This window comes from Artemia franciscana, chromosome 13 (genome assembly GCF_032884065.1).
Source record: "Artemia franciscana chromosome 13, ASM3288406v1, whole genome shotgun sequence".
NCBI lineage: Eukaryota > Metazoa > Arthropoda > Branchiopoda > Anostraca > Artemiidae > Artemia > Artemia franciscana.
Window position 1 is genome coordinate 2,575,265 of NC_088875.1, and position 25,930 is coordinate 2,601,194.

The window sequence follows — 25,930 nt, forward strand, 5'->3', positions numbered from 1 at the left end:
TTGTGATATTCTAGTCTTAAATAATGATAAAAAAGCAAATTTACATTTGCTATTTGTTTTCCAAACCATTTTAAGCAAAACCATTTGCAACAGCAATACGTCCATGGTTAGATTAGTGTCTATCCAAAATGCTTTACAACAGAAGGGACACATTTCTTGCAAAGCAAATACTCAGCTTTAATGCTATTCTGTGTCATCTCTAAAAAATTAAACTGTATCAGGTGTATTTTGATATAAGATACTTCTAAGACTCTTAGCAAGGGGGCAGGCATTTCTTCACAATTTATACAATGTGTAAAAGAGCACCAGGGGGTGAGAATGAAAAAAAACTTTCAGGGATGGGTCTAAAGGCTAAAGTATGTTCTGGGAAGGTCTGCTTACATGGAGTACAAAGAAACTGTTTCACAGCTTTCCTCAATCCACTTTATAAGGTTTTAAAGATATGCAAAGACATTTCCTAAATTTTGAAAAAAAAATATTGATATGGCTTAAAATGCTACTTAAATAAAAGGAATTGCATTTTAAGAGCTAAAGCCAGAGTAAAAGAAACTGATAATTAAAAATTAAGGTAAATCTTGTTTTGTCAAAATTTCAATAGTATAGGTATAGACCTTTTGAGTAAGCAATTATCTAAGACTTAGAAATCAGAAAAGGGTTGACATAGAAGCCTGGCAGCACCTTCCCAGAGTGTTTTTGACCCTGGATTAATTACTGGGTTTCATTCTTGTAACCTATTCCCTTTCCAAGATAATGAAAATTAGCTAAACTAGAATTTTACGTATTTTTTGCTTTGGATTCATTATTGGAAGTTCTATTTTCCTGACTTAACCCATTTCTAAGATAGCAAACAGTAGCCAAACTAGAGTTTGACCTGAAAATTTATCCATGGCCCTATAGGGTAAGGCTGAAATGTAAAAAGTTCTGACAAAGATGCAACATATCTTGAAGCATCTAGTAAGAATAGTAATTGGATTAACAATGCTTTATAACCACTAGGGTCTTGCTTCATCAAGGTTTTATCTCTGAAGCCAAATTACCAAGCTAAGGTCAAGCCTAGGGCATCAAAAGGATGAAACAAAGATTTCCAAGTATCTACATAAGTTTTCAAAAGCATATTCAAACTCTTGACTTCCTGTCTTAAGGCCTATGTGAATCAAATTGCAGGATATAACCCAACATTTATCCAAATAGCCCTAATACGAAAAAAAAAAAAATTAAACCTTACTTTTGCGAGGCTAGAATTCTATTTGTCAGCTTATAATTCTTATTTTATATAGACTTATTTATAGCCTACGAATTCTTCTTTTCGAAATCTACGCCTGAAAAGGTCAACCAACAATTATGAATGGTAGAACCCTACGGTTAAAAACAATGACAGTTCTGGTTAAATTAGAGTTCAACCAGTCAATTGTTTCACGCAAAATCACTTTTCATGACAACCTGGTTTGTCACTGTTTCACGCAAAAACAGCGGTTGAGCTCAACCACACCGAGTGGTTGAGCTCAAACAGTCTCTTTGGTTGACGCGAAAAAAGGCCTTAACATTGGAAGAAGAGGACAAAGCCATTTGGCTGCCCATTTTGCCAGCCAAATGGCTGGCTAAAATTTAGTCTAAAAAAAAATGGTAAGCATGCAGAATTTTGAGCCATATCAATGTTTTTTTTTCAAAATTTAGGAAATGTATTTGCATAGCCTATCTTTAACACCATTTTAAAACCAATTATGATGCATAAGCTCCTAAATTATAACTCCATTAAATAGGCTATTTCAGCTTGACCACTCTGCCAGAACTAGGGGGTATAGCCTGGGTCAAAACTGTATCAGAAGAGAGTTGCCACTAGACTATGTAATAATTTCTTCACTTACAGAATAGGCTATTGAGTTTGAGATAAATAATATGTTTTTTGACAATGCTGAACAAAATTGCTACATCAAAGTTTTGATCCAGTGACTTTGGGGAAAAATGAGTGAGAAGGGGGCCTAGGTGTCCTCTAATTTTTGGTCTCTTAAAAAAGGGTAATTTCCATTAGAATGAGCTTCTTGCAACATTCTTGGACCACTGGGTCAATACAATCACCCCCAGAGAGAAAAAAACAATAAACATGCATTTGTGATCTGTCTTGTAGCAAAAAAATACAAAATTCCACATTTTTGTAGATAGGAGCTTGAAACTTCTACAATAGGGTTCTCTGATATGTTAAATAGGTTGGTGAGATTTTTGTTAAGATTCTATGATTTTTAGGAGGTGTTTCTCCCTATTTTCAAAAATGAGGTAACTTTTCTCAGGCTTGTAACTTTTGATGGGTAACACTAAACTTTATGAAACTTGTGTATTTAAAATCAGCATAAAAATACAATTGTTTGGATGTAACTATTGGTATCAAAATTATATTCTTTAGAGTTTTGGTCACTATTGAGCTGGGATGCTCCTTACTACAATACTGTGATTTAACTTTTAAAGTGGTGTGAAACTACCAATTATCTTATCCTACCATCAAATATGTACCCTGTAGAATTTGGTGATTTATTTAAAACCCTCACTTGAGAACTAAAACCATAGTATAAGTACAAGGAAATAGCAAAGCATAAAATAAATGCTAATGATTATAAGGATAAAGTAAGGACCAGCAAGTGTTTGTTTTTAATTGTGTGTACCTCTAATTTTATAGTTGCAGTAAATTTCTATACACTGAATCTGCTGTTGTAATGCTTGTTTGCAAATGATTCAGTTTAAAGCAAAGAGTCATGCATAGAAAATTAGTGGTGTAAGTGTACTTGGTTTAAGCATTGAACTGGTGATCAGCTGTCATAGTCCTGGGCATGTTACTGTAGATTATAGGTCCATACTAGTATCACTGTGGTAGCATAGTATTTGTAGGTATGAATATATAATGAGTTGAAGGTAATATGCTTGGGACTGTCTCTGCAGGATTTTGACTCTTGTTGATAGAAGTGTATCACCAAGTGCTGAAGACCATGCTGCAGTCCAGATGGGCTCAGGATGGCACAAAACCTCCATTCATGCTGGAGCCCTTGGTGATTACTTGCAGTCCAGCTATAAGCCAGCTTATGGACTTTGGTATAGATTTGAAAAGGTATATTGATTCCTGTCCTGCATTGGTATCCAGGATCATTGAGCAATCATGTGCCAAAGATCAAAGTTTATTTGGAGTGGTTTGGAGACTTGTTACCTCTTTTCCATTGATTGACCAAGTGTGGTGCATCTTCTTCCACTCATTTGAATGCTGGTTGGGGTCCAACACCATAAATTGTGTTGGAGATATCCTTCAGTAATGCAGGTCATATGCCTCCAATACTCCCATCTTCTCATAGTTTTGCCTCTAACAAATCTTGTTAATCTTTCATTTAGATGAAAGAAATGGTCCAGCAAATTATCAACCAATTTCAATTTATCAGTATTTAGTAAAATCTTCAAAAAGACCATGCTTTCTTGTCTCCTTACTTTTCTAAAATCAAAAAAAAATCTTCATGGTTTTCAATTTGATTTTCAAATGAAGCACTCCACTGAACATGCCTGTATAACCCTTCTGAATTTTATATAATTTGGGATCAATTCTGGCTTCTATACTCTTGGATATGCATAAGGCATTTTATTCTTTACCACATGAGATTATTCTATTGAAGATGCCTCATTCTGGCATTAAGGGTAATGCATTATCTTGGTTTCAGTCTTATTTGAATGATAGGTTAATTTCAGTTCACCTTCACTAGTGAATTTTGATGTCCCTTGGGGATCAGTTTTAGGGCCTGTGCTTTGTTTTTTATTTATGCAAATAATCTTTTTTATGTAGTAAAAAAGTATAAACTTATAAATTTCTTTAGACTTCCTAAGCTTTCCCTTACCCATAGTGCCAACTATAGTTTGTTATCTTCTGATGCCCTTGTTTGTTTTGATGATAACAGCACACTTGGCACTTATAAACTTTATAAGTTTTTTTTTATTATATATTTTTGCATGTTTCTCATATTCATCCCCAGTTATCAGAAATTCATTAGCCAAATGGGATAATTCATAGATCTAAGGATTTATATGTTCGTTTTTTGGGCATTCTTGTTTATGGAAACTTGTCTTTCAAACATCTTATTGGTGTGATTGAAATGAAGATATGCATGAGTTTTGGTATTTTAAAGAAACTTAAGCACACTTTTTCTGGATCAATTTTGAAAAGCCTTTTCCACTGCTTGATCCAATCTTACTTTTCCTACTGTCCAATAGCATAGATGTAAATCTTTCATTCACTGTTAAAACCACTTTCTAAGGTTTGCAATAAAGCTAGAAACTACATTAAGGAAACTAATTGTTCAGGATCTATCCCATTATTTGATCTCATGTCACTGTATATTCTTTTGTTTGCATGTTTTACATTTTCTCAGCTTCATGGTGACATCCCCCATCCCCTAAGTGTTTCACCATCTCTTACCTCTGCTCAGTATAATTATAATCTTCGCAATTCAAAAAATCATCTTCAAATATATATATATATATATTATATATATATATATATATATATATATATATATATATATATATATATATCTAATTTCATTGGAGTCTATTTAATCTACTAAGCTAGTTGATTAATTTAGTCTATTCAAGCTATTCAGTTTTGTTTTATATTGTTCTTTTTTTATTTATGTTTTCTTTTCTTCTCGCCTTTTGCTGCATGGCTAAGAAAGGATTTAGTAAAAATTGTTAGAACAAACGCAGCAGGATAGAGAACTGAATAGATGATACAATAACTCTTTTGTTGAGTTAAGAAAGAAATATTTTTTATTGATGCCACATCCTTTTTTTCTAGAGATAAGTTGATTGGAAATAGTGTTTCAGGAAATCTGGAGTCCATTTATTTAAATTTCTTTAGACCTATTTTTGCTGTTAATGAAAGGAATATATCATGCTAAAACAAATGACTTTGGGGGAAGAGATTTTGGTGCAACAAAAGGCTACTTTTTCCCCAAAATGACTCAACAAGGGCCAAATTGAAATAAAATAGAAATTCTTAGATTTTCAATGAATTTTAAAGCATTGTTCAGCCTTGCATATGATTGACCAGGTTTGAAGTACATGTTGATATGATTTTTGGTATATCAATTTTTAAGCTGTATCTACTCAATTATTGCAAATAAGATAAATCCTATAAGATGTGAGATTTTGAAATAAAGAGCAACAGGACATGCCAATAAAAGTGAAAGAGATGGTAGATTTGGGGATTAATATTCACAATATGTCCTCAGTCTTAATGAAGGAAATGTGAATAAAAAAAAAATCGAAAACAAAAACCGAGACTTTAAAGAGAAGACTAAAAATCCCAGAAAAGAGACTAAAAAATTTCAAAAAATAAAGTTTGACAAAGTTACTTTGTTGAAGGTTACTTGTTTATATACACAATAGAAAGATGCATGGTTTCCGAAAGGCAGAAGTTCTTCTTTTTGCACCTCACTTGCAGAACTTGGGTGTCATTATTTGTGCCAGGTACCTGGTCCTCATCATTACCCTAAGTTAAAAGCTTCAGTTACAACTAATTAACTGCTTACAGTTGATGGCTAACACCATCTTTGCTTGGATAGGTTTTTCTTTAACCTACTGTTTACTGAATGTTTAGTCCCCTATAGTTGGCTTGAAAAAATTAAAGGCTAAATTGTGCCCTGATGGGCTTTTACATTTAATTTATAGTTACTTTTCTGATAGAGTTGTCACATAAAAGGGTGAATATTTGTGCATTTTAGAGCAATCATAACCTCAAGATGGAATATTATTCCCCTTGCTATGGTCAGTTAATATAAAAGATCTTCTAGAAATAAATATTCCTAATGTAAAAATTCAGGCATATGCTGATGATGTTTATGCAATTATCACATCAAGTAAAGTATCAAATTTAGAATCCTTGTCATCAAGGATATTTTCGTATTTCCGAAATTGGTCAGTAGATAACAAGCTCGTGTTTGACAAATCCAAGACAGAAGCAATTTTATTTTCAAGGAAGCATCAGCTTCCGACTGTAAAGCTAATGTATGATGGAATTGAGATACCTGTTAAAAATAAGGTTAAATATTTGGGTGTTATTCTTATAGAAAGTTATTATGGACTGACCATGTTCAACATAAAATTAACTCTGCAAAACAATATTCTGCTTGTCTTTTAACAGTTGCCAAGAGTACTTGGAACCTGAATCCACATGCATTGAGGATGCTATTGAAATCAGTAATCAAAAGCCATATTTTATACGCATGTCCTATTTGGATCTCTGCACTGAGAAAGAAGAATATTCTGCAAATGCTATGGTCGGTGCAAAGATCTTCTTTGATCATAATTTCTAAATCTTTCATTACAGCTCAAACGCATGTAGTAACCGCTCTTGCAGGAGTGCTTCCAATGGATTTAAGAGCATTGGAATTAAGTATGATAAGATACAGAAAAAATGGTTGACCTCAAAATTGGCCAAGGGTTTTGAGTCCTACCTTGAATGGAATCAGTTATTCAGCACATCATAGCCATTATACTGACCAAATTATTGGAAATTTTTTGGGTCCTTCTTTTAATGACCTTGGTGCATTTCAGCCCTTTCATATTGACTGTAAATCCTTAAATGAGTTTTTGTATGCAAAATGGTTTGATGAGTTTAAAAATTCTGTTAGCACATGGCTGGCTAACTTTTTTAAAATAAAGATGACCTTATCTCTGTATCAAAAATTCCCCCAAATAGTTGATTAACACAGCTTATTACAGGTCATAGTATGTGACATTGGGTAACAAAAAGAATGACCAGTTTGGCAGCTTCTCTTACTTTGATAGTATTATAAGCAAAGACAGTGCCAGTTGTGAAGATGTTGAAAGTAGAATAGCATATGCTCAGGGTGTTTTTTCACAGTAAAAAAAAGTTTGGAAGAATAGAAAGATAAGTCTGCAACCCAAGATTAAAATAATGGAAGGTACAGTGATAACAGTTGTCAAATATGGTTCTGAAGCATGGTCACTCCTTAAAAGTGGATGAAGATTCGCTAGATGTTTTTGAGAGAAATTGCCTATTTCAACCTGATTTATAGGGCTATAATGAGAGAAAGGTTGAGATGGCTAGGGCAAGTTCTGTGAATAAAGGATGACATTGCTGAAGGTTGTTCTTTTTGGCCAACCATCTAAAGATAAATGGAAAGCAGGTTTCAGTACTGCTATGTTTAAAATATTAACTACAACATGAAAAGCAAATTAAAAAAGAAATGATTATTGAGATTTCTTGAATAGTTCCTGGGGATTTTGTTCCTAATATTCTCAAACATGAGTCTTAGAACCTTCAAATTAAAGTTTTGATTAAAAAATTATCCTAGGTTTTTTAAACCTAATTATAATGGGTTTTATTCATTTTTGAGCATTTTTATTTCTTTTTTCATTTATATTATTATTGTAACAAATCGGCTGTCCTCTGCCAAAACCTAGTAACTGCATTTTGGATGATTTTTCAGGAAATGCAAAAAAACTGATTTTCTTACTTCCTGAAGCAATGAGAAGAGAAGAAAAGATGGGAAATTACCTAAAATATTTAGAAAAATTAGCGATTCAATCAGATATATTTTTTAATCCAGTACATTTTTTAAAACCTGGGAAATTGCACATACTAGGTTCTGGCAGAGCTTTTCGACTCCGATTGCCAATGTATCCCACTGCCAAAACCTAGTATCTACACAATATGGAGTTTTAAAAAAAGGGATCTTTCATATATGAAAGCAGTTGCATTACAAAAGTAACAAAACTATCTATTTTCTGTTCGTTCGTCACAGAACTGTTCTTCCTCTTTGTAGGGATCATCCTCGTCGTCAATGAGATCCATGGATTCTGAAACTGGTAATGATTTCCAAAATGTCTGCCGGTTCTTAGGCATCATGGGGCACAATTTTTTGACAATCGCACCCTTCATCTCTTTAAATATCCCTCTCGGAACTCTGTTAACCTCTGGCAAACGTTTGATGTCAAACTTTGGTTGCAGAAAGTCGCACGACTCCATATCTTTGTCAAAGTCTGTATGATAGTAGAGTAAGCGGGACCCTTTTTCAAACTTGGCTTTGACAATGCTTAATAACTTTTGCAGTACACATTTTTTGTTCATTGCTCGCTTTCGTGAAACCCACTGCCTAAATTCACATAGTTCCAAAGCTGTGAGTCCTTTTCTTGACGTTGACACGCACTCCACAAAATCTGGAAAATTGTACACTTTCCCTTTTTTCCGCATCTTAGTTTCAATGTTGCCATGGACCCCATCAGCGGAGTTGTGAGTATGACTTTTAGTCAAGCATTTCAGTGTCACAGTTTGAGGTCCGTTTGAACTGTTTACAATTTGGACAAGTGAGGTGTACAAAATCCAGTTTTTATTCTGACTAGTACAGTTGTCCATCCAAAATACGAAATCCTTAATGTCATGCTCTGAAGTTGACGAAATAACAGCATAAAAAGCGTCAACAATGTTCTCGGCTGCCCTGCCTCTCAGGGCTTCATGCCATAAAACGCAGTAAGAATGACCTTTTCCTACTGATGCTGGGTCAAACTGGTTCACACGGGCAAAGGTCTCATTAAATACAACCAGCCGACTAAGAAAAATAGCCTCTTTGTTTACAGGCATATCAGGAAGTAGAATAACCTTCCTTTCAGGAAGTAGATTGATTGACATGTGTAGCTTTCCTAGCATGTTCAATGTGTTTCTCCCAATCTTTTTTCTTTGTTGCTTCGTGATTGTCAGAATCCATTTCTTCTATGTCATTTCCAACACTTTCAGCCATACTGTACTTTTCACACTCAGGACAAACATCACATGCTGGCATTTTCAATGATATGTTCATTATCTTTACCTGGCGTCAGTATGTCTCAAGAGAGACCTTCGAAGTTGGAAATTTTTCACAAAAATCTTGATGCATGATATTGAGGGTCAAAGAAGATGGCAAATATTTGATGTTTGGTGCATTTTTACGACGGTAATGGGGCGTAGAAGGACCGAAACTATTGATATGGTTCTTAATCTTCTCGAGGTTCTCAGAAGTCACCTTGTTATGAGGTGCTTTCTTTCCTCTGTTATCTACAACATGCTTGTTGACAAGACCAAGGTTTATCTTTTTACATAGTTCAGTCAACTGAGAATCAGTTCTGAATCCAAAGGTATTCATTAACATCTTCTTGCAAACCTCTAGCTTTACCACAACATTCTGTTCCATTTTTGGTAGGTAATAATGCCTTGATTCATTTCGTTTGAACATCTTTCCTTTTTCGTTGTCATCATGGACAGTTCGCCTTTTTATAGGCTCTAGTCTAATACACCCAGCTAAGAATTTACTTCTGGAGGCATAGCCTTCTGCCCAGTAACTTTCCCAGACTTGTTTTCTAGCTTCAATGTCAAACTCTTTGCAGTGCTTCTTGCAGCTGCAGGACGTATCACAGTACTCTTCAATAAATGGGTGTTTCCGCTTATTATTTTCTTTTTTGCTCTCTTCGCTTCTGTTCCTCTTCCTTTTAGTGTTACTTTCACTGCAACTGTTTTGGTCAGAAAAGGGATTTTCGTTGTGCTCTTGCTCTTGACCTTCATCAATTCTAACCGCTCTTTCTGAATCAATGTCTGGTTCTGGTTCTGCAACATCCAAAACCAAGGGTTGTAGTTGATGAAAGACTGGTTCTGTTACATTGCTGATTAGAGGTTCGGTTTCGAAATTTGCAGCTGACAAGTCACTGCTGGAGGGCTCTTGCTCTTGACCTTCATCGGTTCTACCCATTCTTTCTGAATAAATTTCTGGTTCTGGTTCTGTAACATCCAAAACCAAGGGTTGTAGTTGATGAAAGACTGGTTCTGTTACATTGCAGATTAGGGGTTCGGTTTAAAAATTTGCAGCTGACAATTTGCTGCTGGAGGGCAAATTGGGTCTGAAAAAAAAGTATTTGAGAATATTTTGTTTCAGAAAGAAGTTCCTATAGAAACTAATAGAAATAGCACTTAATAGATTATGTTTTGCATTTGATTGTTATTTGCATGCAAAATAATGTTATAGTGCATGTAGTACCATTCACTCCAATCAGTGCCGGAAAAGAAGTGTCCTGCGTTTATAGTACCAGTTTGGAGCCAGCTTGGTAAATGTCAGTAGTATAAATATAAAATACTAGCCTACACAATGATTAAGGTAAATAATGAATAAAAATAGTATCACTAGCTGCCCAGTTTCGAACCAGGTTTTAACCTCATGTCCTGCACTCCTGAACTTTGACTGGATCATTTCTGAATCAGTAACTTGAAGCACACAGTACAGAAGAGTCTCATTAAATAAATCAAAACAACAGACTGGAGATCTCTTTACCCTTTCTCAGCCCTTTCTTGTCATTATGGTTTAACCCCATTCAGTCTGAGTCAAAATTATGTTGTTAAACTTACCCAAATTTCTTTTCTTTTCCTTGCAAGCCTTGCAAGGGTTTCCCCTCTGCTGGTTGCTCTCTTCATCTTTCAAAACATAAACTTAAGCTGTTTTCTAATCATTATTGATGATGCTATTTTTCTTGTCAATATTGATGATGCTGATTCATGTGGCGATGCTCACGACATCTCGAACGGTAGTTACTAGGTTTCTAGTAGCTACCTAGTTACTAGATTTCTAGTAACTAAGCCTAGGATACTAGGCATGTCCGAATAAACTATAACAGATGGAAAAATTCTGATCACGCCATTCGAATCGCCGTGCCTGAATTACTGACCGTCAATACTTAACTCAAAAACGATTTTTTTTTTAGTTACTAGGTTTTGGCAGAGGACAGCCGAAATGTCTTAGTTTTTAAAAAGTAAATAATGGTAAGCTATTGATAATTTTGGGCTCCCCTATTTCTCAAAACCTAAATTTGTCTTACAATTTCTGTCACATTTTTATTGTAGCAGTTTTTTACATGTTTTGCAGTTTTTCACCCCTTACAAACCCCCAAAAAATAATATTCAACCAAATACATACCTTAGTTTTATTCTAAACAATAAAGATTTAAATACTAAATTTCATTAAGCATATGAAATTACAAATTCCAGATTTTTCTTTTCTTAGTTTCATGCATACAAAGGATAACTTTACTTGTTCCTGTAAAAACACCCAGCAACTGAAACGTCGATTCGACGCCCTATGTGCCAGCAATGGCTCTGGAGGATCTTTATCCTTTTTTTTGTAAAGGATAATAATTCCCGATGAAATGAAGAAATGCTCCTCATTTCATTATATATATATATATATATATATATATATATATATATATATATATATATATATATATATATTAATATTGGTTTAAGCCAATATTTTGCAATGAAGTGTGGAAAAACTCTTTTTTTGGCTGTGATTTTGTTCAACCCATAAATGTATTATTTATGATGGACTGAATACAAGACGTTTTTTTTCACGATTTCCTTGTGATTTTTTAAAATAAGTTATATTTTTAAATCCTCTTACAAAAATAAAGTTTACTTCTTTTGCTACTTTAGGCACTTCCAGGTAAGCTAGGACAAAGAAATTTGGCACGGGTATCAGGGACCAGACCAGATTAAATCAGAAATAGTCGTTTTCCGGATTTTACCACCCGTGGTGGAGTGAGGGGCCTGTTAATTTGGAAAAAATTGAAAAATTTGAAGTATTTTTAACTTACGAACAGTTGATCAGATCTCAATGAAATCTGATGTTTAGAAGGATATCGTGTCTCAGAGCTCTTATTTTAATCCCGACCGGATCTGGTGACATTGGGAGGGGGAAACCTAAAAATTGGAAAACACTTAGAGTGGAGGGATCGGAATGAAACTTGGTGGGAAAAATAAGCAGAAGTCTTAGATATGTGATTTACATAATTGGAACGGATCCGCTCTTTTTTGGGGGGGGGAGTTAATTCTGAAAAATTAGAAAAAATGACGTATTTTAACTTATGGAGTGATTCGATCTTCATGTAACTTCATATTTAGAAGGACCTCGTGACTCAGATCTCTTATTTTAAATCTCAACCGTATCCAGTGTAATTGGGGGGGGGGGCAGTTGAGGGGAACCAGAAATCTTAGAAAATATTTAAAGTGGTGAGATCAGGATGAAACTGGATGTGAAGAATAAAAACCTGTATAAGGCACGTGACTGACATAATCGGACCGGATCTGCTCTGTTTGGTGGAGTTGGGGGGGGGGGGTAATTTTGAAAATTGAGGTATTTGTAACTTACGAAAGGGTGACCAGATCTTAATGAAATTTGATATTTAGAAAGGTCTTGCGCTTTAAACCTCTAATTTCAAATTCCGATCAGATCCTGTGACATTGGGGGGAGTTGGAGGGGGAAACCGGAATTCTTGGAAAACGTGAAAATTTGGGTATTTTTATTTTATGAATAGGTGATCGGATCTGAATGAAATTTGATATTTAGAAGGAATTCATGTCTCAGAGTTCTTATTTCAAATCCAGACCAGATCTTTTGACATTTGGGGGAGTTGGAGGGGGAAATCTTGGAAAACACTTGGAGTGGAGGAATCGGGATGAAGCTTGGTGGATAGAATAAGCAAATGTCCTTGATACGTGATTGACGGAACCGTACTGGATTCGCTCTCTTTGGGGGAGTTGGGGGGAGGGGTTCAGTGATTTGGCAAGTTTGGTGCTTCTGGACGTGCTAGGATGATGAAAATTGGTAGGCGTGTCAGGGAGCTGCACAAATTGACTTGATAAAGTCGTTTTCCCAGATTCGACCATCTGGGCGGCTAAAGGGAGAGGAAAAACTAGAAAAAATTAGGTATTTATAATATACAATTGGGTGATCGGATCTTAATGAATTTTGATATTTAGAAGGACATCATGACTCAGAGCTCTCCTGACTGGCATTAATCCTCTTATGTTCATCTTAAATCAATCTGTTGATTCATAAAATTTTGCTAGAGCTCATACCATATGATCTCTTGGCTCGTAGCTCTTCTTGCCTTGTCACAAGTGCCATATGGCACTTGTGCTTAAACAAGAGCTCTTAGCTCTTGTTTTAATAAAAATTTTGGTGTCAAGAAATTTGATGATGTATTATATGTCTCTATTAATATTCCCTATTACAAAATTGTTTTTTGCATCAAAATACCAGCTATTTGGTATTAAATGGGTAATACTTTTTTTTAACTTTCATTTCAAATGAATACTTTCAAAGAGAATTTTTCAAATAACTTCCTCAGCTACTTTTCACTTATCTTGTTATATATGTGTATTTTTTAATGCCCTGTCAATTAGTTTAGTCTTATTTTGCACTTTTATGTCAAGATATCTTGTTCAGCATTTCCCTTAGAAAATATAAAAAATCGGATAACTGTATTAGTCTTAATTGCAAAACAACACTAGCCTTATACCAGTAATACGTTTAAAAAATGGATTTAGAGCTTGATAATATTATCTGGAAGGACCATTATCCTCGTTTTTTGGTTATTTTTGTAATTATATTTTATTGTTTATTTTTCAAATATAAAAAACAGCTTTTCAGAATAGGGGAGGTGTCCTAAGATTATTATTGTCCCAAGGCTTACTAAATTAGCAGCAAACCAGGTTTGTTTTCCTCAGTGGGATGATTTTGAATATTTGAATTATTTTGTATTACTTTCTATTCTAAGTTCAATGGCTAGTTCCAAGATTTTGTCATAAAACAAATTTCATTGTAGATAATTTTGTTACTTTGTTATACTTTATAATACAATTGCTTTAATGATAGCATCAGTTTTTCCAATATCCTCTTTTCTTTAAGGAGAAAGGCCAATTGGTTTTTGGCAATTGGTTTTGTCAAAGCGAAATTCAATTCTTCTTGTAAATATTCAACTTTTTTCCTTTTTTTGAATTTCATCTTAAATTAAAAATACGTTGGAAATTGGTTGAAACTTGTTAAAGAAAGGAAATTTTTCCTCATTTTTAAGCAAGTTTAGACATCCCAAAGAAAAAGCCTAATAATCATGATCGATGAATTAAACCGTCATTGATCTTGGCATGATATTGCTTATTGCAAAATTGTATATTTCACGGGGAGCACGTCTATAATCCATTTGTAGAAATGTACTATTGTAAAGACAGGTAAACAAATCAGTTTTTTATTTCACAAAAATTTCCCTAATAAATTTTAGTGAATTTTGCTTTCGATAGCATGTACTAACTAAAATTCACTTAGGGACGCCGTGCGGTCATTTTACAAAATTTAGTTTCTTGTAACGGAACTTATTTTGATTTACTTTCGCTTCTTTTCTTTCATTTTTTTATTCCACTTTGTTTTCATTTTTAGTGGGAAGCCTTTACCATTCCTGAGGTGGAAACATTTCTACGAATTCTGGAAAGAGAGGAAACAGAGTATAGAAATCAAATCCTGCGAAAGTACAAAAATGTCCGAGATCAAATGCTGCTTCTAGATGAAAACAGAAATAACAATTGTAGCATCCTGCCATCTAAGAAACTTGTTAGCTCAAGCTCATCCGAATCAGAAGAAGGTTGGTTTTCTTTCTACCAAAAGTAGCAATCCAATTTCTTTAAGACTCTCCTTTCTTTAAGAAAAAATGAGGTATTTTAACTTACAAACTGGTGATTAGATCTTGATGAAATTAAATATTTTGGAGGACCTCGTGTCTCAGAGCTCATATTTTAAATTCCGACTGGATCCAGTGACATTGGGAGGAGTTGGAGGTAGAACTGGATATTGAAAATGCCTAATACGAATTAATTAATTGACAATAAAATTTATTGACCATTTTTAAGGGGGAGTGGTGAAATCATTATGGCTTGTGTCATATCCCAACCCTAAAAAATGATTTCTGAAGTACCTTGTATGCAATGGATCTCTTTAGACCTAAATATATGCTATTGAAGCTGCATGTTTTTGCCTTGTGTCGACATTGTTTTGTTGTCCTGAAAGGAGTTTGAGTTTAAAATTTTTTTTATAGTTCGGAATTCATTTGTGTGCTACTACCCTTCAATTTCAATAGTTTTTTTTTAGGGAAAAGTCTCAACCTAGAAGTTTCAATTAGATGCACTTTAAATCCTTGTTTGAATTTTGAATTCATGTAATAAATTATTGTTTACCTTTGAGTAGCTTTCCCATTAAATTAAGGTTACTTTCCCACCATTTTCTTATAAATTATCAAATAAATTAAATTTATACCTTCTTTGATCATACGATTATCTTCTTATATACAGATATATGAAATATTGCACTGGTATTCGATTTTCCTTTACATACCTTGATTTAACTTCTATGCTTAAGTATACTTATGATGTTTTTACAAATTGGGTTGGTTGAGCTGGAATGGCTAGATACCCTGTCAACTATAAACCCAGAACAAGTGATATTTAAAGACTAGCTGTCAACTCTACTTAAAAAAAAACTCAAGGCTGTGATTTTGTTATCGCTCTCATATGACAATGCCTAATGACAAACAATTAGCTGGAGCAAATACAGGAGTCGACCTTATTTTAGGAGGACACGATCATGTATTCAAATCTGTTAAGGTAGATAGCCATGTAGTGTCATTGGTATTGATCTTATTGTTATGCTAAAGTTTTGGGTTAGACACAAAAAAACTGGGTTTTGATGATAAATGAACACAGACAAGACATGTCAGTGTGTTACTGGTATAAGGTTAGTTTTGTTTTGCAATTGAGACTCTAATATAGTTATCCATTTTTTTTAGATTTTCTAAGGGAAATGCTGAACGATATATATTGAGATAAAAGTGCAAAATAAGACTAAACAAATTGACAGGGTACTAAAAAAATATACATAAGTAACAAGATAAGTGAATAGTAGCCGAGGAAGTTATTTGAAAAATTTTCTTTGAAAGCAATCATTTGAAACAGAGGTTAAAAAAAAAAGTATCACCCATTTAATACCAAACAGCTGGTATTTTGAGGCAAAGAACAATTTTGTAATAGGGCATTTTAATGATGACATACAATGCATCACCAAATTTCTTGACACCAAAATTTCAATTAAAAAACTGAAGTGGATCAAATCAATACCTGAGCAGCTCTCATATGGTTTATTCCTCAATATATTGAGATGCAACCTCAATGAATAACAGGAATTGCATTTTCAGAACTAAAGGTAGAGAAAAAGCAACTGGTAACTGAAAATTAAGGTAAAATGTTGTTTTGTAAAAATTTCAATAGACATAGACCTGTCATGTAAGCAAATTTCAGGGCCTTCTAGAGGGAGAAGGAGTGGAGGTGGGTACTTCAAATACCTATATTATTACATTTTATATTTTGTTTCTATTGCTAAAAAAATTACTCCTTTAGTAGAATTTTTGTACACATTTTGGGAAAAATAATTCACTTTTAGACCTTGGGAATGGGGGGGAACTGCCACCTTCTACAGACAGGTCTTTAGCGAGTTCATCACTCATCGCTTTTATTGATTAAAGATACTTGTATGAAAATAAAGTACAAATGAGCCCATGGCGTAAATTTACTACTTGAGAATAGTTGCTTGAAAACTATCCTGTATGGAAAATATTCTATAAATGTTGCTCTTAAACCTGATTATTGTTTCTGAATAATAATTAGGAATAGCATAGGATTAAACTTGCTATAAACAGTCATTAGTGAGACCTTATCTGCTGTTTTCTTTCTTCTACTCAAGGATTTGCTTCTAAATCAGATACAACTGACATTTTGAGTCAATTGTTGTGCTTTATTAGGATGCAAGGGGAAAACGAAAATGCCCTTGATGTTTTCCCTGTTAAGGTGTGAGTGGGTATTTGGCTTTAAATTGCTTAAGATGAGCCTAAAGGTTTTCCCTTTCGTTTTTTAGCAAAGAAATACTGGGAAAATTATCAAAGATTTCTTGTTTTGCATATGGGATGCCTAGTGGTGTCAATTGAGGGGGGAGGTATGGTATTTTGCCCTTCTCCATAGATTTATAAAAAACGGCTTTTATTGGTGTTTTTATTTTATGCTAGTTGACCCCTGCCATACGTTGCTGGGCTGCTGAATGCCCCAGCAACACATGGAGTATCAGCTATCCCCCCTAAAACTCCACCTTTTTAAAAAAAATTCTCTTTCTGTTGGTTTTTTTTTTAGTTTTTCAGGTGTTTTCGTCTTTTTATTTTTTTTTTTTTTTTTTGTAAAAAACAAACAGTATATTTTTATACAGATAGATACATTTTCATTGAAAGATTTGAAATAAATCCCTCCTCCCTAGATATTAGTAGATACATCTTTGTCTTCCTCCCAATTTCCATAAATTGACGCCACTGAGGATGCCTGTACTGGCTGGGTGTTCTTGCGGTAGTCAAGGATGGTTGTTTGAGTTTCTTTTTTTGTATTATAATTTGTTATTTGTTTTCCTTTTCTTTCTCCCACAATTCTTGCCATAGAGCCTTGCAGGGAGCTATTTAATGTTGAAACTTTTTGCTGATGTCGCATGTATGTTTTTTTTCTTGTTTGGTTTTGTTTTTGTTTTTCTTTCGTGAAAAACACGAAACTTAAACTTTCGTGTTGAATTTCGTGTTGAAAGTTTCGAAAGTTGAATTTGCTGATGGGGGAAAATAACATGAGCTCTAATTTGCCCTTTTCTGCCAAGAGCTACTTTAAAATAAGGAGCAAATATGGGCTTTTCTTAGTTCTTGCACATAGTAGGGTTATGTTGTGCCTGATGCTTCTACAATAACTTTTACAAAATAGAGTGTAAATAAATAATCGGTGTCATAAGGAAGTTTCAATACTTTTTCAGCTGCAATTTTTGTATTTAATCTTAGCCAACATAATAGGCCATTAAACTATTGTAATATGTTAAAAAATGCTTTGCGTGGTTGAAAAATGCCAGTTAGCCATTACAAAAAACAGGACAAACATATATCACTGTTGAAACTACTTAATGATAATTATTTATCTTTCTTTCCTTTTTGTCAGAAATCAGAGAAAAAGCACAAATTTCAAGAGTTATTAATGGTTTGTTTTTGGTGTGCACTGTTTCCTATCATTATATTTAATGCTTAAAATTTAAAAAAAAATCTGATTTGACTCCTCTTACTGATAGTGCTTAATTTAAAACCTAATTTGTGCTTAATACAGCTTTCCTAGAATTACCACGAGCTTCCCAACATTATTTTCGCACAGCTAATTCACGAAAAGGTAGGGGTTAAGTTTTTAATGAAGATAATAAAGTAATTCTCAAAATCAGGGGGAGGCTGGGAGTGGTTTTGGGTTTTTATGGCACTTGGTGTTAACCAAGTGACATATAGCAATCGCCAATTCTGTCGGTCCCGGTTTTGCTACTTTAGGCACTTCCAGGTAAGCTAGGACGATGAAATTTGGCAGGCGTATCAGGGACGGGACCAGCTTAAATTTTTCCCAATTTGACCATCTGGGGGGGGAGTGGGGGGCCGGTTAATTCGGAAAAAATAGAAAAATTGTAGTATTTTTAACTTACGAACTGTCGATCAGATCTTAATGAAATTTGATGTTTGGAAGGATATCGTGTCTCAGAGCTGTTATTTAAATCCCGACCGGATCTGGTGACATTGGGGGGGGGATATGGGAGGGGGAAACCTAAAATCTTGGAAAACGCTTAGAGTGGAGGGATCGGGATGAAACTTGGTGGGAAAAATAAGCACAAGTCCTACATACATGATTGACATAACTGGAACGGATCTGCTCTCTTTGGGGTAGTTTGGGGGGGGGGGGGGTAATTCTGAAAAATTAAAAAGATGAGGTATTTTTAACTTACGAACGGGTGATCGGGTCTCAATGAAATTTGATATTTAGAAGGATATGGTGTCTTAGAGCTCTTATTTTAAATCCCGACCGGATCTGGTGACATTGGGGGGGGGGGGGGTTGGGAGGGGGAAAACTAAAACTTGGAAAACCCTTGGAGGGATCGGGATGAAACTTGGTGGGAAAAATAAGCTTAAGTCCTAGATACATGATTGACATAACCGGAACAGATCCGCTCTCTTTGGGGTAGTTGGGGGAGGGGTTAATTCTGAAAAATTAGAAAAAATGAGGTATTTTTAACTTACGAACGGGTGATCGGATCTCAATGAAATTTGATATTTAGAAGGATATCGTGTCTCAAAGCTCTTATTTTAAATCCTGACCGGATCTGGTGACATTGGGGAAAGTTTGGGTTGGGGGAACCTAAAATCATGGAAAACGCTTAGATTGGAGGGATCGGGATGAAATTTGGTGGAAAAATAAGCAGAAGTCTTACATACGTGATTTACATAATTGGAACAGATCCGCTCTATTGGGGGGGGGGGGGTTAATTCTGAAAAATAAAAAAAAATTATGTATTTTTAACTTACGAAGGAGTGATCGGATCTTCATGAAACTTCATATTTAGAAGGACCTCGTAACTCAGATTTCTTATTTTAAATCTCAACCGGATCAAGCGTAATTGGGACTGACATAACCGGACCGGATCTGCTCTCTTTGGTGGAATTGGGGGGGGGGGTAATTTTGAAAATTGAGGTATTTGTAACTTACAAAAGGGTGATCAGATCTTAATGAAATTTGATATTTAGAAGGATCTTGTGCTTTAAAGTTCTAATTTTAAATTCCGATCAGATCCTGTGACATTGGGGGGAGTTGGAGGGGAAACCGGAATTCTTGGAAAATGTGAAAATTGGGGTATTTTTATCTTACGAATAGATGATCGGATCTTAATGAAATTTGATTTTTAGAAGGAATTCATGTCTCAGAGCTCTTATTTCAAATCCCGACCAAATCTTTTGACATTGGGGGGAGTTGGAGGGGGAAATCTTGGAAAAACACTTGGAGTGGAGGAATCGGGATGAAGCTTGGTGGATAGAATAAACAAATGTCCCTGATACGTGATTGACAGAATCGTACTGGATTCGCTCCCTTTGGAGGAGTTGGGGGGAGGGGTTCAGTGATTTGGCGACTTTGGTGCTTCTGGACGTGCTAGGACGATGAAAATTGGTAGGCGTGTCAGGGAGGTGCACAATTTGACTTGATAAAGTCGTTTTCCCAGATTCGACCATCTGGCAAAAGGGAGAGGAAAAATTAGAAAAAATTAGGTATTTATAACTTACGAGTGGGTGATCGGATCTTAATGAATTTTGATATTTAGAAGGACATCGTGACTCAGAGCTCTTATTTTAAATCCTGACCGGTATTAAGCCTCTTATTTTCCTTTTTAAATCAATCTATTGATTCATAGAATTTTGTTAGAGCTCATACCATATGATCTCTTGGCTCTTAGCTCTTCTCGCTTCGTCACAAGTGCCGCATGAGCTCTTACCTCTTGTTGGATTCTTATAATGGAAATACAAGAAAAAAGGGGCGAGGGTTTCATAAATTTCTTATGAAGATAATAAACCTATACCACTATTTGAAACATATTTTTAGTTATTCACGGGTAATAAGCTGAAACGAGTGACATATAGGGAATATATAATTTGGGCCATATATTTGCACATTAAAAAGGGTTAATTGGGGCTAAAGTAAAGTGAAAGCTTTTAGGAATGGTATAAGTAAGTATTTTAGCATTTTCAGGATTACTTGTATAATTCCTAATAGCGCTTCACTTTATTACACCCCACCCTTCTAATTTGCAGATATTTAGCCCAAATAATATATTTTCCATGGATTTTACTACACCTCACTCTTTCGTTTCATCTTAGGGCCCGTTGATTGAAGCAGCTTAATCTATGAGTAAACAGTGGTATATGTATAACATAAAGATAAAAGTAAATATTTTCTAAAATCTGGGGGAGGCTGGGGGTGGTTTTGGTTTTTGGGAATTTTAACAATGGAAATATAAAAAAAGAGGCGAGGGTTTCTTAAATTTAGGATAGTTGACTAAAGATAGAGAGTAAATTTCTGGTTGAGCAAATAATAAATTTTGAAAATCAATTAAAATCTTTTCCTAGAAAGCTATCACGCTTCATCAGAGCTTGAATCTCTCTGTTTTTAATTTCTGAACAGTTTTCAATGGTGACAGAGATGATTTTCGACGATGATCATGGGGGTCTTCTGAATTTTTACGTCAGCGGGGTGTGAAAGTTTCAACTTTTAATGCCACTATTCCATAGTATTCTTTGAGGAGTAAATTATTAAACGGGTTAGCAACATTTATTTGATTTGTATAATTGCTTGTGTACAAATTATAATGTCATGTAACAGTTTTCCCCTTTTATTAGCTTTCATTTACTCTAGATGAATTTTAAGTTTTAAGGATATTTAAAAAAATATCCTTTTTGTGTTTTGTTGAAAACGACCGAAAAAAAACAACAAAGTATCCCACCTTGAATTTTGAAAAATAAATTTTGCAAAGCCCGAACTTTTTCATGCCCGATACCTTGTTTCTATTTGTTTTAATATTTTGATATTTATAATATTTCATATCTGTTTCAAACCTTTTTTTGGTTCTATTGTAACTGAACCCTTATGTATCTGAAGTCTTGTAGCTGAACCCATTTAACTGAACCCCGAATCCTCGTGCATCTGACCCCAGGGGAAACGGAGCCCCTGTTTAACTGAACGCACGTGTACTCAACTCCTGTGTAACTTTACCCTCCTGTAACTGAACCCTCGTACAATTGATCCCCCTGTGCAACTCATCCCCATTCAACTGAACTTTCATGCAGCTAAATTCTTGTGCTACTGAGTCTTCGTATAAAGAAAATTGCCGTTAATGCTGATTCAGGAATGATATCTATTATTTAAAATTATTCTTAATTTCAAATGTTTATCGTGGAAAGAAATTTACTTAGAAGAGTGGATACTGGTCCTACTGTCTACAAAAAAAAAAACTATCCACGCCATCTAAAGTTTGGCGACAGTTGGCATTTTTTAAGTTTTGTATTTATTTTTTTTGTTGGGAACTGAGAGTAAATGCTTATTGGTACCTTGATTTTAGCAATTATACTAATTATTTTAATTATTCTTATGATTCCACAAAATTTCAAGTATCACCAAACGCCAAATGGCGTTAATATTTGTTTCGTCGACACTAGTGCCAGTTCCTACTCTTATAAGTTACCAATGTTCTTTGAGCTATCCCTTTAAGAAAAAAGTAAAAATCGTGTCTCTTATGACGCGATGTTGTATGTTGAAACAACTAAATCACTGCTTGTTCAAGGGCGCAAGTAACAGATTTTGGTTTGCAAAAGTGTCTAACTTTCACCAATTAAATATTGTACGTTGCATTCGATTTCTACACCCAATTGGTGCAGAAAACTATAATTGCTGCATTATTCGCTCTTTGTCAACGTTTCAACATTTTTAAAGCAATTTCGTTGTTAACAAATTTCATTGTAGATAATTTTGTTACTTTGTTATGCTTTATAATAAAAATTGTTTTAATAATAGCATCAGTTTTCCTAATTTCCTCCTTTCTTTAGTATGATTTACAAAAGGTAGATGCATTATTGTATACTCTTTTCTTTTTATTTGGTGCAAAAATTTGAAAGTAAATAATCCGCAGGGAGCACTGAGTGATATTTTTTCATGAAAAGGGGTGGTAGAAGAAGTAAGTTTGGGAAGGACTATGTTAGTTAAAGAACAGATGTGACACAGATGGGCCTATTTTTTTTGGGGGGGGGGGAGATGTTTATTTATAAAATATCGTTAAAAGAGTGTTAAAAGCGATTAACAAAAAAGATATTGGGTAGGAATTGAAAAAAAGGGAAGCGGAATTTGTTTTAGAGGGAGAGAGAGAGAGAGTTTCAATTAAACGAAGAAACCGTATACCAAAACAGGTTTTCAAAAGGCAACTAAGCAATATCATAGTCAGTGCTGCTCTCTATTAGCTAGAAATATCATTGAAACTTTTAAAGGAGTGCTGTCGGGAGTGGTATAATATTCTTTGTTTTAATTTTTTCAAATTCAGCTCCCAGATTCTTACATTCAGAAATACTCACATATTTTCCTTGGTCATTAGATGTAGAAAGAAACTGATAAAGTAGCACGGGAAAACTTATATGAACTTGGTTTGAAGCTCAAGGAATGTCTAGTATTATCATTGACTGTCAGAGAAGCAGGAAAAATTCAATCTAGGATTTCAACTGGAATACAACACCAAAAATGTTTTGGCTCATTATTAGCTTCTAGCAGCTTGAAATTGTGTTAGGTAATTCTGGTAAATACAAAATTATTTCTAAGAAAGGGGTGGGATTGGTTGTAGGTAGAATGTGAAATTTAATCCCTTTTGATTGCTGGAAATGTTTTCGGTCTAAAATGCTATTATAAAAGTAAAGAGTAAGATTAAACCCCAAAATAATTAGATTTTGAAGATATTGAATACTATAATTCGAAAATTTGAATAATATAGTATAGTTAAAAGAGTGTTAAAAGCGATTAACAAAAAAAGATGGGTGAAAATAAAAAATAAAGGGAAGCAGAGTTTGTTTTAGAGAGAGAGAGAGAGTTTCAATTAAACAAAAAACCATATGCCGGCTTAGTTGCCTTGTTCAAAAGGCAACTAAGCAATATCATAGGCAGTGTCGCTCTATATTAGCTTGAAATATCCTTGAAACTTTTAAAGGAGTGCTGTCGGGAGTGGGATAATATTCTTTGTTTTAGTTTTTTGTTTTTTATTATTTGTTTTATTATTTAAATCATAGTGTCTATTGTCTGCTAATGATTAACTTTCCTTTTCTTTTCTAGGTAAAATGAAGAATAGGAAAGCTGGGCAGTAAATTTCAAACACTCTGTATAATCCTGTTATTATCTGTTGCATTCGTCTTTTTGTGTCATAGTGCTGTATTTGACAGAAAAAGACAGTGCAACAGAACGGGTTTCTTGTAAATTTAAAGTTTAAATAAATAAAAATCAAGGGCTCTAAACCTCAAGCTTAATACAATCTCAGTAAAATATGCGTATAGCTTTCTTCCTCTCTCCTTTTCATATTTTATTTTAAAAAAATAGAGCCCTAAAAAATTTTATAATAAATTTTCCTTTTTTGCTCCTCCTTCACCTAACGAATTTACTGCTCATTTAAGCTGTGCAATTATGTGGCCTCTGCTCCTGCCAAGATACCCCTTCCTAATTCAAGACCAGTTTTTTCCAATATTTTTTAAAAATTTGAATCAATAAAATATTGTTCCTTTGTATTTTTGCTTATTACTTGTTGTTCTTAGAGCTAGGGATAGTTCATAGGGATCGAGTACAAGATAGAGAAATTAAAATAAATAAATTAAAATAATGAAGATCACTTATTATATAAATGACTGGATATATTAATGACGGTTTAATGGCTCTACTTTCTTACTTATGGTGGGAAACCGTCATCAAGAATCTTTGACACCAGTTTGGACCATGTAGTGTGGTCTGCTGCCGGTTACTTCGCAAGTGGAAGCCATTGGGTTGTCCATCTATGACCAAGAATTCTGAACATCCAAATAGGTTCAAGATCTGATCTAATCAAGTTTCACCAGTTTTTTCTGTCCTCTTAGGCGTCTCTTCCATGAGCTGAGGAACCCAGCTAGAAGGGTTCAGCGAGGCCGGTACTCTGTTGGCCCCCGTAAGACATGGGCCCAACCATTTCAGTTGACGCTCCTTGATGGTTATGGCAACGCATCTCTTCATACCATACATTCATCGTGTATCCAAGTTTGATATGCGATCACTCAGGATTATCCCGAGGATGCTGCCTCTTCAAAGTTTTACTTATTTGGTCTATCATGACATGCCAAATGGCACCTTCCGCAGTAGAATGGATGGAATGTATAATAAGGCCACCATTATAATAAATTACTACTACTAATAACTCACCGCAGCACATTGGCAGTTGAGGCTAACGTAGCTACGCATAATCCTCCTCCATCCTAATCAATTCAAAACCTCCTCTATACACTCTCTGATAACGTTCCCATTCCCTAAAATCTTTTTAAGACACCCTCCCATCCAAACCGTGGACAATCTTCGGCAAGCTGTCATTCGACATCCGCAGAACTGGACCCAGGTCAACCTTTTTTTCATCATAGTCCTAGAAAAGGGATTGAACCACACTTTCCGCACTGCCTGTTGTTTGAAATACGGTCCAATTAAAACAAATATGGTAGAATATGCTTAACTAGAGATTTGCAACATCCCCTCTTTCACAGTCCCTTAGGTTCTTAGTCTCTTTGAAAATATAGACATACATTAAAGGAAAATTGTATTTCTTACTTCCAAATTCTGAAAAACAAACGTTTCATATTTTATGAAACGTTTAAGGACACAGCCCCTTTCATTTATACGGAGTAATTTCTGTTCGCTTAAGTTTAATGTCGCTCCTTACTTTCAGTTAAAAAAAAACTTGTTTTTTATTTAATTTCCGAATGTTTTTGAATTAATGCATATTTTTTTTTTGGCTAAACGGCTTTTTCTTAGTTTTGATCGGACGATTTTGAGAAAAAAGGAGTGGGGGAGGAGGCTTAGTTGCCCTTCAATCTTTTTGTTTCTTCAAAAGGCAACTAGAACTTTAAATTTCTTACGAACGATTTTATTAACAAAAAATATACGTAACATCCGAATTAACGTTCATAACGAACTTCTATATTCGTATATTTTTATTACATATATGAGTGGGTTTGCCCCTCTGTAATACCTTACTCTTTACACTAAAGCTTAAATGTTGTCCCAATTCTTTAAGAATGACCTCTGAATCACAAAGGCCGTAGAAGAAATAGTCGAAATTACTAAAAATACTTTAGCATAAAGAGCAGGTATTTAGCAGGAGATGAACCCCTCATATGCGTAATAATTTCCGTTCGTTTTGTTTTAATGCTGCTCCTTACTTTTAGTTGAAAAAGACTTTCATATTTATCTTTTGATTGTATTTTTGTATTAAATAATAGTAGAAAATCCTGTGCCCCCGTCATGGAAATTCTCTCCTCCCATGACAAATTCTTCCATGGAAAAACCCTCCCATATAACCCCTTTCCCTAAACCCCCTCCCTATCCAAGAAAAAAATTCCCCTGAAAATGCCT

General features: G+C 34.6%; 1 long non-coding RNA gene across 1 annotated transcript; it reads left to right on the plus strand.

The window, feature by feature from the left end:
* Positions 1 to 1,537: 1,537 nt before the first annotated feature.
* On the plus strand, positions 1,538 to 24,069 carry LOC136035075 (uncharacterized). The gene is made up of 3 exons (XR_010619319.1): positions 1,538 to 1,623; positions 14,283 to 14,484; positions 23,624 to 24,069. It is a non-coding gene; the product is annotated as an uncharacterized LOC136035075 (long non-coding RNA).
* Positions 24,070 to 25,930: the final 1,861 nt, after the last annotated feature.